The 13,213-nt window shown below is 41.8% G+C and overlaps 2 long non-coding RNA genes across 4 annotated transcripts in view; one reads left to right on the top strand and one right to left on the bottom strand.

Annotated features, from left to right (window-relative positions):
- Positions 1–13,213, top strand: part of LOC119566525 — a 54,267-nt gene that overhangs the window by 16,594 nt on the left and 24,460 nt on the right. The window contains exons 3-5 of one of the 3 annotated variants that reach the window (XR_006291558.1): positions 1,977–3,635; positions 6,459–6,631; positions 7,123–7,486. This is a non-coding gene — a long non-coding RNA (uncharacterized LOC119566525). Of the gene's footprint in view, positions 1–1,976; positions 3,636–6,458; positions 6,921–7,122; positions 7,487–13,213 lie in introns of those variants that run through there. The other 2 variants (XR_006291560.1, XR_006291559.1) reach the window with 2 other exon arrangements.
- Positions 8,549–13,101, bottom strand: LOC122466208. Its single transcript, XR_006291557.1, has 3 exons — positions 13,052–13,101; positions 10,612–10,694; positions 8,549–8,847 (listed from the first exon to the last, which is right to left on the bottom strand). It is a non-coding gene; the product is annotated as an uncharacterized LOC122466208 (long non-coding RNA).

Below are 13,213 nucleotides of genomic sequence, written 5' to 3'. Positions count from 1 at the left end.
ATGGGAACATCTTGATTAATATGGTCTGCTTGCTAATGCATAGAAATTAATGCATTTGAGGCCTGAGTCAAGGCTCAGAGAAGTCAGTGGGAGTCTCTCCATTGATTTTAATGGGCTTTGGATCAAGTCCTTAAAAATTACATATCATTGGCCTGATTACCAGATGTCCTGAACTCCTGCCCCTCCTGTAGACTTCAGCATGAATTGTGGATGCTCAGCACCTCTGAAAATCATGTCAAATAAGTATTATTTGCAAAAAGGAAAACATATTGGCAAGCTGGATTGAGTACATAGTGTCCTATGATTAGAGCCCTGCAGATCTGCAGATATTCGATGCTTTATATCTGCAGATATCCATATCTGTGGACCATGTTTGCGGATTGCGGATGGATGAGGATTCACATTTTATATTTATGATGCAAATTTTATATCTATGATGCAAATCTGCATCATCTACTTTATATCATGTTTACACCATGTTTACGGTTCGGAGATTGGATGAGGATAAAAATTTTGTATCCGTGCAGGGCTCTACCCATGACAATGTGAAAACCAAATTCTCACAAAGCCTCTTGGCAGAAGAATGACAGCAAAGACAACGTACTCAGTTCAGAGCCCTGTTCTCTTAAATTTTGTTGTCATTTGCAAATATACATTCTGAATCATCATGGTAACAAGTGCTTCAGTGCCCACTGACTTCAAAAGATGATTATGAGGTGATCCTCACAGAACCAGGCCCATATTAAAGTTTGATCCTGCTTCACTGAAGTGAAAGCAAGCTCAGGCCTGAGGGAGCAAGAGCTGATTGAAACTTTTGTTGCTGTGAGTCACAAATATATGATTTTTGCTTTAGTCTTATCTTCTGAGTCATGCATCATGTGGATAATCTGTGCTGCAAAATCCAATGCTTCTTGTTTTAAGTTGTCTCCCCTCCATTTTTGCACTGATTTTCTCCTATCTTCCATCAACTAGAAGGCATAAGTGGGCAGCGGGCTTTTATCAGTATCTTCATCAAGTGTATTACACAGAATGGGAAGATCTAGAGCAAGGCTACTATTGCTTGTTGTTATTTATATTATATCTTCATCATCTTACTTCTTACAGAGCATCTTTCATCCTGAAGGATCCCAAAGTCTTTAGAAACTCACACTGGTATTCAAACTATTCACAGGGATCATTTCATCCACAGCAACCAGTGTTGGGTCCATAGTACACTGGATGATAGGTCAGGAAGTGAAGAATACCTTATCCAGCTGAAACATCAGAGGGAATTCAAGGAGGCAGAATGTAATTAATCAAATTGGAATTTGGCCAGGGCAGAGGCTTTATCATGTCTATTCTTGCAAAAAGTGCCATAGGATCTTTAAACCCACAGGTGGTCAGGGGATCAGTTTTGTTTCTTATCCAGACACATCTGGCATTGAATCAATGAGAAGAGGCCCACCACCATGACTTGCTGTAAATGTCTCCCATCAGATACTAATCTTTCTTAGTTTAAGAGATCTGACAGGGCAGCAGTGCAAGGTGGCTTGGTTGCAGGCCATCTTGCATATCTGCAGGTTCTACACAGTATTTTTTGGTAATGAAACAGCAATAATTTTCACTATTAACCTTTCAAATGCCTGAAGCCATGGGCACAATCTGTTGGAGTCCCTGGAGAGGGAGTTTTAGGGAAAGAGAGATGAGGATAAAATGGGAGGGATATACCATGAATGTGATGGGAATAAAAGGATATATTTTTATGGAAACCTTCTGGAAAAATCAAGCTTGGTACTCTTTATTTTTCTCCAAACTGACCTTTTTGCAAGTTGTGATGTTTGCTGTTGTGAATAGAATACTTGGCTTTTTAAAATGGTAACATTCATATAAAGTTCAGGTACAGGATGTATCATTCTTTGAATAGAAACAGACCTGATAAATTCCATTATAATTAAGGATTTTGAAATGTGAACAAAATTTTTCTCATCAATCCACAGGGCTGTCTCTTACCCTCATTGTGATATCCAGTATATGTTCCACAGCTAATCTGTTTCCAGAACTCCCACTGAATTCAACAAGTAACAGCCTGCACAGAAAGAGTGTGGAATAGAGATCCATACTGAAGACAAAATAGGAATTGCCAGCCAGACCAGATCAGATCCATGGTCCACCTAGGTCAGTATTGTCTCCATCAGCAGCCAGAACCGGATGCTTCAAAGTAAGCTGCAGGAAAACTCCCCAGTGACCAATTATGGAATAATCTTCCCCCAAAGAAAGTTTCTTTCTAACTCACAGAAGTTAGTAATTGGCTTATGACCTGAAGCATCGGAGTTTATATTCCTTTTAAAAACAGGGTTTTTTTCCATATCTGATTGATGTATCTGTGTATGTTTTCATTATCTGTATAAATGTTTGATCATGGTTAGCCTCCATCATATCCCATGGCAGTGAATTCTATGGGTAACTTGTGCCTTGTGTAAAGTAATTTCCTTGTACTGGTTTTAAATGTGTTGCCTTTCAATGTCACTGAATGTTTCCTTGTTCTAGTGTTATGAAAGGGTAAATAAGAGCTCCTCTCCTCTTTACGGTGCTTTTTCTCTACCTTTCAATTTTATGTACAGCTTTGTTGAGGAGAGACAAACCGAGTACTATGTTTATTTATGATTTGGATTGTAAATTCCTGCCATGTATCATTAGTATAAACATGGTTCATTATTCAAATGGATGCCCTTGAATATTCCACTACAGTAACAGATATGGTTTCCTTTCACTCTACACCAACTAACTCTTCCCATCATTTGAGTCTGTCCTGCATCTCGTTTCTTACGCTCCTCTGTACCCAACAGCTTTCTCTGACTGCTCCCACTCTTGGTTCCACGCTTTCTTTCATGCAGCCTCTATGCTCAGCACACTGAGACTTTTAGTGTGCCATGAACCTTTTAATACCCACTCCTCTGTCTCCAAACCTTCCTGGACCTGACCCATTGCCCAGTTTATGGCTGAATTTGAGCCTAAACCTACTGAGTGCCAAGTGTCTTCTGCAAACTGCTGAGCCCCCTCAGCTCCTGTTGAAGTCTGTGGGAGTTGAGAGTGTTCAGCAATTTGCAGGATCAAGTCTTCAGATGGCTAGCGCTTGTGGGCAGGGAGCTTGACCCAAAGGAACTGCTGGCACAACTCCTTTGAAGTCAGTGGAGTTACACCAGGGATGAATTTCTCCCGGTGCCTCTTTCTGGTTTTGTAAAGGCCATTGCACACTTACCACTCTCTGTAAATAAGAAACATCTTTAAGGCTAAAAAAACCCCAAATCAAACCTAGGCTTGTAGAACATGGTTAGGTGCCCTTTCACACCCGATTTGCTTTCCACCCACCCACCTACATGAGTTTTTCAGTGCTTAGAACATTCTGTACACTTCCTTTTTAACCATGGCCTGACACTTACTGAGTCATTCTCACTGTGCCCGGGGGATGGGAGGGGGTATTTCCTGCAGCCGACAGGCAAAAGTGTTCCTCAGAGGCGATTTGCCTAACTTGGGTGTTTCAAGGGACTGCCCATGTTCACTGTGCAGGACTGTGGGCTGCAAAAAGACCATTCTAAAGGATTCAGGCAAAAAAAGAGAACAACGGTCAAGTATATTTTCCTTTGTAATTCCCTTTGGTGAGTTGTTTCTCAGTTGGTTCCGTTGCTATCACTCTGAATACCATTTTGCACGCCCTTCTAGAACGGAGTTTATGTCTGTGTGAGGGACGATAAGACATGATGGGTGGTGGTCTTACTCCACCCACTCTGACCACATAACCTTTCCCCTGCTTGCTTTGTTTTTTTTCTTATCCTCTTCTCTGGATGGCAGGACATAGGGGGGAGGAGGGATAGCTGCCCCCTCATTATCAGCACACTGCAGAGAAAACACACAGCAACACATCCCTTTGCAGTATAGCCACCTTTCACACAGCTTCTTCCTAACTTCACTGGCCGTGTTGTATGCTTCACATTGCCAGGTCCATTGTATCGCAGCTGCACTTCAGCACAAAGCCGAATATTCATTCAAAGCACAATATCAGCAATGCACAGGCAGGGCTCCAAACTATGCTCCATGCTCATGCAAAACTTCATTGGGGGTTTAGTTTGAGTGAGGGATCAGGCCAGCAGTGTTGTGTGTTTCTAGTGGTTGCTGCCACTAAAATCCTGTGTAGAGCTGGTTACCTTCCAGCAGGTTCCCTCATCATTCAGGGATGTGCCTATAAAAGTTGTGGCTTGTAATCCTCCCACCTATCCCCATCAGAAGGCTTTACCCTGCTAGGAGCACCCTCCCAGGACTAGCATGCTCAGAGTTCATTTCTTCTCAGCTTCCCACAACTAGAGTCTATCCTGACAGGTATCTATGGCCTTGTAACAACTCCACTGTTGTGTCTTCAGCGGCAGGTTAGTATAGTTACCACTAGATCCCCAATGACATATATATATAGCTCAGTCCATTTCTCACCACCTATAACAACACCTTTAACCTTTTCTGTTCCAATGGTGTTTTTTACTCTGACAGCAAGGCCTCATATTTATTATCTTTCCTCCTTCCCCATTGTTTTTTCCCACTGCTTAGTTTTGTCTGAATTTTTACTGGGGGGTGGCCTTTTATATTATTATTTTAAATAAATATTTATTTTATGTTGTTTTTAGGATATTGCATTACATCCCAAGCACTTTGATGTTCCTTTATATAAATAACAGTGTTAGGGTTAAAACAGGTGAAGGAGAAACCTAACAATCAATCAGACGTTGCTGTTCCATAGATCATGGTGTTGAATTCATCAGCAAGAGTTTAAATTCAACAATGATAAATTTGGGAATCCAAGGAAAAGAATTAGAGTCCAAGAGAGAGTGTTTTCAAAATGTTGTGGATTATCTGGAAAGGAGCTGGCAGCTGGATAGTGTTAACCAGTCGGTGTGTACCAGTTTGTAGCAGATACAATATTGCTTCTGTCTTCTCTCTCTAACAACAGTCTATGATGCTATGATGGGATACCAATAAATGTGTGAGGAAAGATGAGCTTGTGGTTTAAATTCTAGCCTACAATTGAGGAGATCTGGGTCCAAGTTTTGGCTCTGCCACAGGCTTTGGTTCTCTGCGCTCCCTCTGTAAAATGGGGCTAATAATACCTTCCTGGGCTGTCGTATCTGTTTAGGCCCCCATCTTGCAATGACTTAAGCACATGCTTAACTTTAAGTTTGTGTTCTATTGTGTTATTCGTGTTTATGAGTTTGTAGGATCAGACCCTAGACTGTAAGTTCTTCAGGACAGAGACTGTCTTGCTATGTGTTCATACAGAGCCTAGCACAATAGGACCCTGATCTCAGCTGGGGCTGCTAGATACTATTGTAATAAAATAATAAATAGTAGTAAACTTGAGACAGCCAGCAAGGCATGAAGACTAATCCAGATTATGTCATCAACGTCTCATGATGTATGTCTTGTTTTGTGCTTAACAGAGACACCTTTGTTGCCTCAAGAGAGCTTTCTTAAACTAACTTTTCAGTGGCAGTGCTATTTGGATACAGACTGTCCTACTTTAGTTTACTATACTTCTTGCTATCTTACCTGACCAGGAGAAGGGGGTATAATTTACCATACACCTATATATATATTAGTCTCCATTAAAACCCCGTTTATTTTATTCCTAGTTGCATCATTGATGAGCATGAGCTTTCTCTACCCATTCAGATTGTTGTACAATATGAAGGATGTTTAATAGGCAGGCACAGACAGTGCCGGTGTTAGCCCTTTGGAGGTCCTAAGCGGGAATATTCCCCCCACCCCCTCTCCAATACTAACACAGGCAAGTTCTTATAATAAAAAGCAAATAGGGGCCCCCTTGAGCTGCTTGGGGCCCTAAGCAATTGCTTAGCCTGCTTATGCCTAGCGCTGGCTCTGGACACAGAGCTAGTATCTGGTCAGGAAGAGCCATTACAAAGCGTTATTTAGGTAGATTAGGGTTTGTTATTGGCGGGGAGCCTAATGCATTTTTTCTGTCTTCTTTGGGTCTGAGCATTTGGTACGTATTTAACTAAAATCCCAGTGAAGCCAGTGGAGTCTGGCTTAACAAATAATAACAATAATACCTAGCTCTTATATAGTGCTTATTGTCAGTAGAGCTCAAAGCACTTTACAAAGGAGGCCAGTATAATTATTTTATGGATGGGGAAACTGAGGCACAGAGTGGTGAAGTGACTTTCCCCAGCTCGCCCAGCAGGCCAGTGGCAGGGCCACAAAGGTCTGCAGGATCTGGCCTTTTCTATTCCTTTCCAATTCAAGCAGGAAAGATTTTAATTTTGGAGTCTGCTGTCATCTGTCCTCCTAATCAGTATTCCCTTAATTATTGACCCTGTATCAGTTTACTCTGACCCATCCTGGACCTGTTTCCTAACCCGTATGAAACATAGCTAACCATTTTTGTTTCTTATATTGTCCATTTTTTTATTTACCAGGCCTCTGCTCTTCCTGAATTTAATGCTGTTATCTTGGAAGAGGATTTTCCTGCTCAGTTGCTATAACAAACAAAGGATCCACTTGCAATCTGCCTTGGGTTATTGTAGATGTTAAGCTCATTTGGATCCCTATTGCTTATGACTTGCTTTGAACAAGGATATGTTTGTGGGAGGTAAGGCTAGCAAATCAGAAGGGAAACTATTTATTCGGAACCAATTTATTCTGGTGAAACTAACTGAGGAGGAGTGGGGATGTTTGGAGAAGTGAGAATTTTACTTCTGGCCAAGAGGATGGTGCAGCTGTGAAAGGAGGAAAGCCAGTGACATGGACAGCCGGGCTGCACAATATTTTAAGGTTTCAGAGTAGCAGCCGTGTTAGTCTGTATTCGCAAAAAGAAAAGGAGTACTTGTGGCACCTCACAGACTAACAAATTTATTTGAGCATAAGCTTTCGTGAGCTACAGCTCAAATAAATTTGTTAGTCTCTAAGGTGCCACAAGTACTCCTTTTCTTTTTACAATATTTTAACTCTGTTCTGTTGAAATGTGTCTGCTCATTAGAAATAACCCATGGAGCTTACTACCATTACTATCACTAATTACTGTTTCCTCTCAAAGGGAATTGGATGAGAGAAGTTAGAGTGTCTTGTTGTTTGCTTTGTTAGTCCCCATTAGCGTGGAGACATCAGAATACATGGCAGCGGTAGAAAATGAGGAGCATTCCCTAGTCCAGCTACTGCTGATGTATCAGGCCCTGAAGAAGCTGGATATTCTGCATGTGATGCGTGGAGATGAGCTTGCTGACTACCGCTCCCCCAAAAGTACAGGCTGTGGGGACTGGCCAGACAGTCACCTTTTGAAGACATGAGGAGAATGGAGATGTCACAGGCTGCACCCCTTTGTTACCCTAGACCAGTGATTCTCAGCCTTTCCAGACTGCCGTATCCCTCTCAGGAGCCTGATTTGTCTTGCGTACCCCAAGTTTTGCCTCACTTAAAAACTACTTGCTTACAGAATCAGACATAAAAATACAGAAGTGTCACAGCTACACTATTACTGAAATATTGCTTACTTTTTCATTTTTACCATATAATTATAAAATACATTGATTGGAAGATAAATATTGTGCTTACATTTCAGTGTATAGTACATAGAGCAGTATAAACAAGTCATATGACATTTTAGTTTGTACTGACTTTTCTAGTCTTTTTTTATGTAGCCTGTTGTAAAACTAGTCAAATATCTAGATGAGCTGATGTACCCCCTGGAAGACTCCTGCATACCCCCAGGGGTATGTGTACCTGTACCCCTGTTTGAGAACCACTGTCCTAGACAAGGATGAGTTGAAGGTAGTGTTCTGTGTTCCCTAGCCCTATGCTAGGGGTGGCCTGAAAGGGGCTTTATTGAGTCAGATAGTGGTTGTGGGGTTTTGAGACACTTCAGTTGGGAAAGAATTAGAGGCAGCTGAGCCTAGTTAGACTCAGAATCTTGAAAAGAATCTGGGCTAGTTGCAGGAGTTGCTGGGCAGAATCCAAAGCAGGGAGTGTTACAGGGGACTAGCTAACTGGGTTCATGTTCATAGTTAGTTCTTTTTATGGATTTAAGCCTCATGAATAGAATGTGGCTAGAGGCTGAGACAGCTCTGAGGTTTTATATGTTGTTTTGTTTCACATGACTTCTGTAAAAACCAAACCTGAAAGCTCAGCAGTTTCATTTCTGTTTCAATGACCCTCTGCTGAACTTTCTCTCCAGCCAGTCAGACCTTGGCCCTGCCAAACCAAGGCCTGGTTCTCCTCCCACTTAAACCAGTGTAACTCTGTTGGCTTCACTGGTGTCACTCCTGATTTACCGCAGTAAATATGAAAGAAGAATCAGGCCTTGTGCCCTCTTCAGGAATCAGGGGAAGCTCTGAGAGTTTCAGGTTCGTATCAAACACTGAAACCACAACCCTAATTTTCTCCTCCAAGACTTTAGCACTGAAGGTTGGTTATATTTGTTATGAGGAATATTAAAAGGTATTTGTGTGACAATTAATATTATAAAGGTCCAGAGCTATCACTACAGTAGTTTACTGAAATAATAACAAAAAAAAGATTTCTTACAGGAACTTTATTTTATGTATTTTTGTCACCATTTATTGCTGCCCACGTTTCATGCATATTGAACCGGAACCACTTTCCTGAACCTTCACATTTGGATTCAGATTTGACCTTTGTTGCTAGCTGTATACAATGTACTTAAGGGAAGATGCTGCTTCACAAGATCCTTCATGCTATTCCTGACCAGGATTCTATCAAGTTTACAGCTTCCTTATTGCTCCATAATCCCCTCTGGACTCATATGGCAGGGGTGTTTTCATACAATTTCAAACTGCAGTCTTTCTGCAGGTGCTGAAACAAGGCATTACATTTGTCACTATCGCATATATAACAAAATACATAGGGACAATCTCCTCCTCTGTGTAACTGTACTGACATCAGTGGAATTACACCAGATATTAATTTGGTCAATTATTTTTGCCACCTGCAATGAGGAGATACTATTTATGGCGCAGCCATGAGCTGTAGCAACTTTCTGTTTTTCATCATTCCTATTGATACAGAAATCATGATGAGTTAATTGAGATTTCTTGGGTGAGTTTCTGTGATCAAAAAAGGTCCATTTTATGTTCAAATACTTCATTCCCAGGGAAGTGGTTTTACTCTCTGCCTGACTGAAACATCTCAGAGTTCTGAGGCTTAGCAGAAAAACCTTAGGTGCTGGAACTAGGGGTGCTGCCATACCCCTGGCTTGAAGTAGTAATAACAACCCAAATTACATGGTTTCTGCCTTCAGCATCCCCATTATAAAAAGTGTTCCTGCACCAATGCAGAAAGCCCCAGAATCAGACCCAAAGTTTGACTTTATACCCCCATTTTGAAACCACCATAAATTCATGACACCCTGCTAAAGTCTGTATTCTATAATTAAACCTGCATATGGAGGCTTTGACAAGTTGTCATCTGAAAATGGTCACACTAAATGTATCCAGCTATATGATAATGTTCTCATTCCCATAAGTGAAGATCCACACTGGTGGATAAACAGGAAGGTATTAGTATATGCTAAGAGGATAATTGGGCATCTTGGCTGCCTTTTACTTGTATGTGCAAATAGCCAACTCCCACCACCACCTCCAGGTGATTGTATCAGCAGGAGGGGTGACTGATTGAGGATGATCAAAAAAAGAATGAGGGAAATGAAAGAAAGCTACAAGGTGCATTTTCTTGCCAATCTTATGCATTTCCCTCCTACAGCATTAAAGATGAACAAATGGTTCATTTGTTGCTGAGATGCTGCACATCTGTGTCTGTGTCTAATCACAGTTAATTATAAAGAGCGGAGTCTCTGTAATATTCCCGGTCCCAGAGCTCTGGAGTGCCCATCGCTTTATTCTGTAGCTTTCACTGCCAACTTTTGTAGCTATCTCTTTCTATTATCAAGCATCAAAAAGGTAGAGATTTTACAGGATCCCTGGCAAGTAACACAAAGTATCCCTGCTTAATACTACAGCAATGACTAATCAGGATGTCCCAGGAGCAAAGTGTTGCAATAACTCTTGCAAGGGTAATGAGGATAATTTTCACAGCTGTGACATTTTAAGCCAAGCGAAATGTAACAAACCAGGTTTGTTCTTTCCTGGCAAAAGTGTCATGGCACAGCAGGTAAACTACCCTCTAAAACGAAAAGGATTCTCCATAGGAGATGCATGGTACCAAGAATGGCCATATGACTAGCTGTAATGTTTGTTTCAGAGTAGCAGCCCTGTTAGTCTGTATTCGCAAAACGAAAAGGAGTACTTGTGGCACCTTAGAGACTAACAAATTTATTTGAGCATAAGCTTTTGTGCTCACTTCATCGGATGCATATCATAGCAGAGCTAATAGCTAAATTCTATTAATTGCTGAATGCTGTTTTGTTTGGCAAATACAGGAAGCAGTTTACATGGCTACGTGGTGCTCTGGTTCACAGTGCCTCTGAAATAGTATTATTGTAAGGGGATAATACTGATTAGGGACAGTTCCCTGAGGAAGGAGGGCCTTTTGATGATTGAGTCATTTCCTTTCTCTGCTTTACTTCAGTAAGATAGTGCTTCTCTCACCACAAACACACACCCTTTGTATCCGTAGAGTCCCCCAGCAGGGAGTTCAAAGGCGCACACCCTGGCCTGAGATGGAGGTGCGTGAGTTTACAGCTCCTAGAAAATGCAATAAAGCAGTGATCAGTGGAAATATGTCACAAGTCTGGGTGCTCCCATGTCACATAAAACTAATACTACTTTGTACTTATCTTTTCACTGAAGGATCTCAAAGCACTTTTAACAATCCATTAAGTCACACAATACCTGTGACGCTTTTAAGTAATATGTTGTTTAGTTTAAGAGATTTGCCCAAAGTTGCACTGTGAGTCAGACACAGAGCTGGAAACAGAATCCAGAAGTGAAATCCTAACCCCACTGAAGTCAATGGAAGCTTTTCCACCTCAGTGGGGCAAGGTTTTCACCCCAGGTGTCCTGAGTCCCAGTCCAGATCACACTACTTTTTAATTTTGTATTTATCACTCTGTTGGAAAAGAAATCCTCTTTCCTAGAAAGATGTTTAAACGCTACGTTGAACACTTTTTGTTAAAAAAAGTGAGATTCAAAGAATCTGCCTTCTTAAAACAGAAATCCTGGACTAGTTAGTAGGACTTTGCTTCTTCTTACTACTTGTTAAATTCACAAAGGAAAGTAAAGGACTCTGTACAGAACTTTACACAGTGTGTAGTTGTTGTGTGAAACTTGATGACTAGCTAGAGTACACAACCTGTTCTCCATCAAATACTATTGTTAGTCCCATGTTTCATACACCTATTGGGCTTGTTTCTGCTCTGCTAACTTGGTGTATATCTGGAGTAACTTCACTGCAGTCAATGGAATAACACCAGCTGGGGTAAGTGAGAGGAGAATCAGGCCCAGGGTTTTTCTCCAGTCTTTGAGTTCCAGAGTTATCCTGCCACCAATACATTAACTCATGAATACAGAGTTTTTGCTAGTCTCCTCTATACTGCTCCATGTCTGCCACTCAATCCATTAGAACATTAGTCTTCACAGTCTAGAGAGTTTAGGAAGCTTTTGTGCAGATCAGGAGCAGTCAGCCTTTGTTTTCTTGTTTAATATTTTTTCAAGTGCTGATGACAGGTGGCAGTCCTGGAGAGTGAGGGTCCCACCTCATGCACAAGACACATACAGCATAGGCAAGGCAGTGCAAACTCACCCCACTTTACCCCCACTGTACCTTTGCCCTGGCCTGCCAGACCACTTCCACAGGTGACAGGGTGGTTCATTCCTCAGGCCATTAAGTCTTTGGTTTTGTTGTTAAAATTATGAGCAAGGGATCAGTTAATACCAGCTGTAGTGGTGTGACTGTCATCAGTGAGGAACATGGAAACTATCCATCGGAGGAAGACCAATAGCTTGTTTTGCATAGACCACTGAACACCCATTACATGGTGGCAACTGCTGGTCACTACCAATTTGGGGCTAATTCAGACTAGGGACCTAGAAGTGAAAACTTACATATCCTATTACTGGAGATGGGCCCAAACGAAAACCCCAGCTTCTCTCCCCTGAAAAAAATGGGGAAATTCAGCTCCAGATTGAGATGTTGAGACTAGGTCCATCTCTACCCTGTCTCCAAACCTGAGCCTTCCAGTCTACTTAACATTGGTCATGTGGCCAGAGGGGATGTTTTAATGAAACTGAAAGCCAAACCATTGATTAGCAAGAAAATGCTTCTATTATCACTTCCGAGCTAAAACAGGATTCTTCAAAATGTTTTCCCTTTCGAGGTGCAGTAATTGTTTTACGATTAGACAGGAAGCTGTACCAGCATTATTGCTCTAAAGGAGCCAGTGTTATCAAAAAACAACACATCAGGGCCTGTCCTCACAGGAAGGGAATTGTGAGTAATCAACAGTGCTATAATCCAATTGGCTGCTGGTCCCTGTGTGCGGACAGTACAGTAGGCAGGAAAAAAAGAGTTTAGGGACTTGTTTGCAACAAAAGTATTTGAAGAGTCCAAATTCCCCTCTGTTTCTCACTGGGGCTTTTCCAAGCATTTACGGTATTTCCTTAATCAGAAGGCACACAAACCAGGGTGACTATACAAGGCCTTTACAACTGTACAACCCCATGAAGGGTGTTTTAGAAACTACAAGCCTGACTCTCCCCTGGCCACCCCATCACTGCAAAGCTGCCCCACAGCCACAGAAAGGAATCACCCTACTGCAGGGGGAGCCTCAGGTGGCATAGTCATAGGCATCAGCTCCTACAGCCTGCCCTCTGTGAAGGGCCAGATTAAGTCTCCTGTAGGCCCAGGGCTATTAGATTTTGTGGGGTCCCTGTATACAAGTCTTTTCCCTAATTTAAAACAAAACTATCACAATTATGGCATAGAGGCTATTAACACTATACTAAAATTGCCTTTTAATTAACATAAAACCATATGTGGTTACATTTCAGTCTTAAAACATATAGAATATAGTTAAGTTAATTCAAAATAGCCTACTTCTTACCTTAGAACAGCTGTTATATTAGTTTCTTTCTGGGAGGGAGTCTGGGTGCAGGAGGGGGCTCCAGGCTGGGGCAGAATGTTGGGGTGCAGGAGAGGGTGAGGGGTGTGGGCTCTGGGAGGGAGTTTGGTGCAGGAGGGGATTCTGACCTGGGGCAGGAGGTTG

The sequence above is a fragment of the Chelonia mydas genome, chromosome 6 (assembly GCF_015237465.2).
Source record: "Chelonia mydas isolate rCheMyd1 chromosome 6, rCheMyd1.pri.v2, whole genome shotgun sequence".
NCBI lineage: Eukaryota > Metazoa > Chordata > Testudines > Cheloniidae > Chelonia > Chelonia mydas.
The sequence above is the reverse complement of the archived record's forward strand: the minus strand, read 5'-3'. Positions and strand labels throughout refer to the sequence as shown.